Here is a 6257-nt window from a genome sequence, read left to right on the forward strand (position 1 = left end):
TTTTATATTAACATTGAAATGAAGTTTAGTTGTTTTTTTTATTTTTTAATTGATATTTAACTGGTATTTAAAAAATAGAAATATTAATAATATTATATAAAATCCTTATTAATAATATCATTTATTCTTAAGGGATTCATGGGGATTGTTAATTTTTCTGAGGATGGTAAATATCTTAAACATAATTTCTTTTATTTTGGATTTTTTTGATTAAGATCAAAAAGGTATATTTTGAAACACATGATTTTCTTTAAAAATGCTATTTATGGATTTTTTGAAAGATGATTCTTTTAGTTGATTTTTACAAAAAAATAATCTATTTCTATTTTTTGATTTACCACAAGACTAACTTTGGTTTAAATGAAAACATTTGACAGACATTTAAATTATCGAAAAAGTCGATTTTTTTTATCGAAAACACAAAACAAATTAATCTAACAATTTTTAACCTTTTTTACAAAAAATACAATTTATTATAAATCAATTCATGATATTTCAAACAATAAAAATTGATAGCAAATCACATATTAATAATTAATACTCCATGCGATGACAATTTATGTATTTGCGCAAATTCAAAACGAGAGGTTTTGGATATCGATAAAACAACGATTGATAAATAAACAAATTTTTAAAATTATTATTTTTGTTTTAAACGGGTTTATTTATATTTCAAAACATATATACACAAGAAATATATGTTTATATTAATATTTTATACAATACGATATTAATTTCAACAAATGTATCTTTAATTTACTAATCAATTTTATATATTATTTGGCGTTTTTGTTGTGTTTTGACGATTTTTGATATAATCAATTAACAAAACTCACTTTTATCAATTCTTTGAAAATATAATTTATTTATAGAATTTTAAATCAATAGTGGCAGTGTTATAAATATCTCCGAGGATGGTAAGTCGTGTAACAAACAGACATTATCAACACGGACTTAAACATCTAAGAAGTGAAATGACGTGTTCCCATATTCAAAAATAGTAACTTACTCAATATACATTTCAGATAGATGTAAAAGTGTAAACTTTCTATTTCTGTCATCCTCAGAAAATAATTGCCATCCTCAGAACTGTAAATTTGTTTAAAACACAAGTTAATATCAACATGAAACAATCATATTAAAATATACACAATTTGATTAATTTTGTTATTACAATAAATTTGAATAATTGCATAAATTACAAAATTATTAATAAATTTGTTATATTAAAATCACGTTTTTAGAAAATCAGTGTTTTCGACTTTTTCAATTTTCATTTTGATCAAAAAACAATTATCAATTTAAATGTAAATTTCAATTATTATGTTATAAAGACGGATTCGGAAATAATTTCAATAAGTATATAATCATAATATGAACAAGTTTAATTCACACTTTGTTATTTCCCGTCTCAAGTTCGCGAGATATAATTATTGTTTTTGTTTACTGATTATTGTGGCGATTTTTTTATTGTTTTTAATCTTTTGGCATTTATGACTAATTATTACCATTGTTTAAAATTGAAACTTTGACTCGAAATATTAAATGTAAATTTTAACTTGAGTTATGAGAGTGGGCCTTATGGGGAACTGACCCTTATGGATTTTATTTTTGTATCCTCAGAAAAATATTTTTTAATAAGGATAGCTTAAATCCTGAGGATACACCTTATCCTCAAGAAACCCTTAAAAAGCAGAGTTTTTTCTTCCAAACTAATGATCCTGGGTTCGACTTCCTGTTAGTGCATTTTTTATTTTTTAATTTTTTTTATATTTATAAATTATTATAATTATTTATTTATATTAAATAGTAATTAAATAATTATAAAAGTTTTAACTTTTAACAAAAAGTTGGTACCCCAAACATTAGTAATTTTTTTCATCATTTTTTGTTATTATTAAGTCTTAAAAAATGTAGATTTAGTGTCCACTGTACTACTTTAATTTTAAATATTATTTTATTCTTATTAAAGACAATTTTGTGTAAAATATAAAATAAATGCAAATTCATTTCAAGATTTTTTTGAATCATGCAGCGGCTTTAGTTAAAACTTGTGCCAACAAACAAATATTTCAAAATAAATACTGCCCGTTTTTCAGATTGACACAGGTTTGAAAAAATAATATATTAAACAGTAAAATAACAAAATAAGCCAAAAACTATATAATTAAAAAACTTAAATTTATCATATTGACAATTAATTTAATTTATTCAAAACATGACCAATAAACCATCCTATCTTTTGAATGCAAATTAAACACCAATAAATTGAATTAATAAGTTTAACAACAACATTTTGTCTAGTTTATTATTTATCATGTTACTTTCAATTTACTGGTTTTAAAAATGATTTAAATGTATTATTTATTATTGTTGTTTTTTCAAAATTAATGGAATTAACTACTTTTAATTACGATATTTAGACTCAGGTATTATTTTGACATTGTAGTGAAAATTTGTGACTTAAACGTCAATAATATAACTGTTCCTTTGTCGTTTTCCAATATTTTTGGAATACAACATGAATAGCCAAAAATTGAGAAAAGCCTCCTAAATGTAAATTATAGATTATAAATCTAAAATCCTTATTTTTTCATTCGAATTTCTTAACTCGTAAGCGACTGTTTGAAAAATGTCACAAACTTGCGCAACCATCAACGTACCCCAGTTGGTCGTATTATTAGCTAACAGTTCTCATGCTTTATCGCTGTTGACATTAAAAAATACTAGGTGATTCAAAATTGTCGCTAACCATCGGTATTCACCTTTGTTGTGAACCTCTTGTCCAATAGCAAGTTGTTTCTCAACACCACCAAACATTTCAACAACATTCACTGCAAGTTCGCATGGTGGAAGTTGGTCTAAGTGTTCTGGATTGCTGTCATATGTTCCAAGGTATAATTGATATTGTGAATTAATGTTGTGATTGAGTAAGCCATAAAATCCTCTGCAACACCTCTCTTTTTGAGACTGTCGGTAAGTCTCACAAACTATCCAATTTCAGTCGTGTAGTATCCCTTGTTGGCATATCACAGTGTCCAGTTGTGGATGTGCTTGTATAAATCTCTTTTGTTTAGCCAGAACTTGTTGTTTTTCTCATTCTTAAAAGAATAATTTTATTCCCCACAAAGTTAATTTGAATGTATTTCCCATAACCCACAATTGCATCATTAAGTGCTTTGTTCCTAACTTTAATATTAATCATTTAGATATATTATATATTAGAAATGACAATCCAAGATTATGCTTGACAACATAGAAATTATCAGCTCCATTAAGTGCTTCAAAGTTGGGCAATACAACATCATATTTGTATGTGCTTCTGTTTCTGGAGTTGGCATGAATTCAATTTCGACTCTATTAATAACAATAAGTTGTTTTTAGTTTATGAAAGTTGTATATTTAGAATACAAAAAATATTAAAATTCAACTTTTTTTAGTTGAATTATCTGTCTCTTCTGTAAACGAATCTTTTAATTATGTTCTGTACAAATACTGTGCTCTTCTTGATGTAGCTTCGTTTGCATAATTTTTTTTATAAAAAGCTTTGTTTGAAAATTTGAGGCAAGTAAAGGCTTCTACTAGTTAGATGCATAATGATAACCACCAAATCTGTTATAATAGAAAGTGTGAAATAATAACAGCTACTATCTGTGCATTTTCAATTGTTTTCATAATTAAATCGACTGCAGTTTTGCATGAAGAGATGGTTGTTTGTCTGTCAAATACTACCCACGCCGTTTTACCTCTGATCATTGTTAGATTAGTAATAACATGTGATTTGTTTTTGTGTTGATATATTTTACGAGGAACAACTTCAAAAACGCCAGGAAGAGGGTCGTATTTGGTGTGAGTGTAATAAATTGGGTTTGATCTATGAAACAATATGAAAAAAGTTTTGACATAATAGGTAATATTGTTTTTAACTCCTCAAATGAAAGTGTGTTTAAATTGCCATTTAAATCATCATAATATCCTTTTACATTAGCGTAATAATCTTCATCTTAGTATAAATCATACTCATTGTAAAAGTCTTTGTTCTGTTTAATCTTAAAATTGTTGGATTACTTGCCATTCAATGGTCATTTGAATAAATGAAAGTGTGTACATTTTTATATCAAAATAAGCCACATTCATCGAAAACACAATCCAACATAAAAATAAATTCCCACAATATTCAAATTTATTTTCTTAAAGTGTTAAATAAAGTTCAATTTAATTGAAATCAATAAGAAAACATATGCAAAAATGAATCTTTAAATCAATTTTAACTTTATTAGTATGCTAAAGTAAATCTACTCAAGCACAGGAGGTTTTGGTATTTTTTGTTCTCTCAAGAGCGGCTATTTTTAGCCAACTAAACCTTAATTACCACTTTATTGAGAACTCAATTTAATGTTTCAGTTTAAAGTGTCCACTAATAAGAAACCACTATTCAGAAATCACACTCTTGGGTGGTTTTATTGTATAATAAAAATCTTAAGACAAAAAATAATACCATTTTAATTAGAGACGCTTAAATAAGAACATTGAAATTTGGTGAATTTGCATTTGCACTCTGTTAAAATTTTTAGAACTTTGATTACAATGAAAATTTGTAATTAATAGAAAACTTTTCTTTAAAATTTAGAAAATAATTTCTAATTGTACATTTGAAAAATGTGAACTATCTTAAAACATTTGCTTTTATGCAGCGTAAAATAGCAAAATAAATTATTATCAAAAATACTATTTGATATTTGCGTGATCGAAAAGTGTGTCAAGCCAACTAAAATATGTATTCCATTTAACATTAATAAGAATGAATTTTTAGTAACAATAATTGATTTAAATACATGAAAAAATAAACTTGATATATGTCGTTTTAAGTGTTGAGAAAGAGTTTTATAATAAAATTACCCCCAAAAATTAAAAATGCCAACTTTTCAATTATCAGAAAGATCGAGTTATATGATAACTAATAATAATTAAAGTATATTTATAATCTGTGGAGTAACTTGCGTTCGATCAAATTGTATTAAATTTACTCACAACAATGTTTATTCCATCAAATATTGTACTTGTTGATGATTATTGTATTGGGTGTTGTAATTATTTGAATAACTTTGATGTTATAAAACATGAAACTTTGGTATGCCGAAATGCAATATGTAATGAGTTTGGAACACAGATATTATTTTTATAAAAATACAACACAACTTATTGCAAATTATAGTATTGGCAATTTAATGAATTTAAAATTACAAATAGTGTCAAAGAAGTAAAGGAAACACATTTTGTGAATGAGACAACTTGATTGAAAATGATTTTTTGACTACTACCAAAATCAATGATAATTATGTTGTTAGATGCATAAATCTTACTGAAATTGAAAAACTCGAAAACCATAACAGTTTAAATATGTTGGACGTCAAATGTTGATTCTGAAAAATCAAAATAAACAAACGACTTGGTAGAAATTCAGAGTATTCAGACACATTGTATATAGGAAAAAGATTTACTGAAAATGTGACTCAAATCAATAATCCAAATAATGTGACTTAAATTGAAAATGGCACCTTTTTAGAGATAATAAATTTGTATGATTTAACATTTTAAGACATTTTAAAAGAGATTTGAAAACACACCTTTTCTTACAATATAAAAATAACCAAAATTAATATTGGCAACAACACACGTTATTTTTAGTAGGTTATTACACATTAAACACAAAAGCCTATATATACATTAATTTGTAACGAGTAATGGTGGTATCACATTCGCTTTAATTTAACAAATTGAATTAATGTCATGATAATATCGTTGTTGACCAAATAACAATAATTATGTAAACATTACTATTTTAAATCGCATGTTTATTTGTTTGAATCAACAATTTATTGTTGTTGTCAGTATTGATTGATGGGGTGCATTTTTTTCAAGATTATTGATATATTCACAAATCAGTCATTTTTAAAAAGTATGTTTTGTTGTTTTATTATTTATATATTATATATATTAATATAATATATAATATTTATATTATATATATATATTCAAATTTTCCCTTTGGCTAACACAGCCTATTTGTTTTCTTGTTGTTTGGGATAAGTTTTGTTTTTTCGAAAAAAAAAACAAAAAACGACCTACCTTTATATTTGGTTCAAAGAGGACTGCATTGGATCGTGAGCTTGGAAGATCCAAGCTCACTAAGGGGTTTCAGAATCTTGGCTTCTGAGGCCCCTCGGTGCTCTGAAAATTAATGAAATTTTATCTGT

The sequence above is a fragment of the Entamoeba invadens genome (assembly GCF_000330505.1).
Source record: "Entamoeba invadens IP1 unplaced genomic scaffold scaff_1105074726711, whole genome shotgun sequence".
Lineage (NCBI taxonomy): Eukaryota > Evosea > Mastigamoebida > Endamoebidae > Entamoeba > Entamoeba invadens.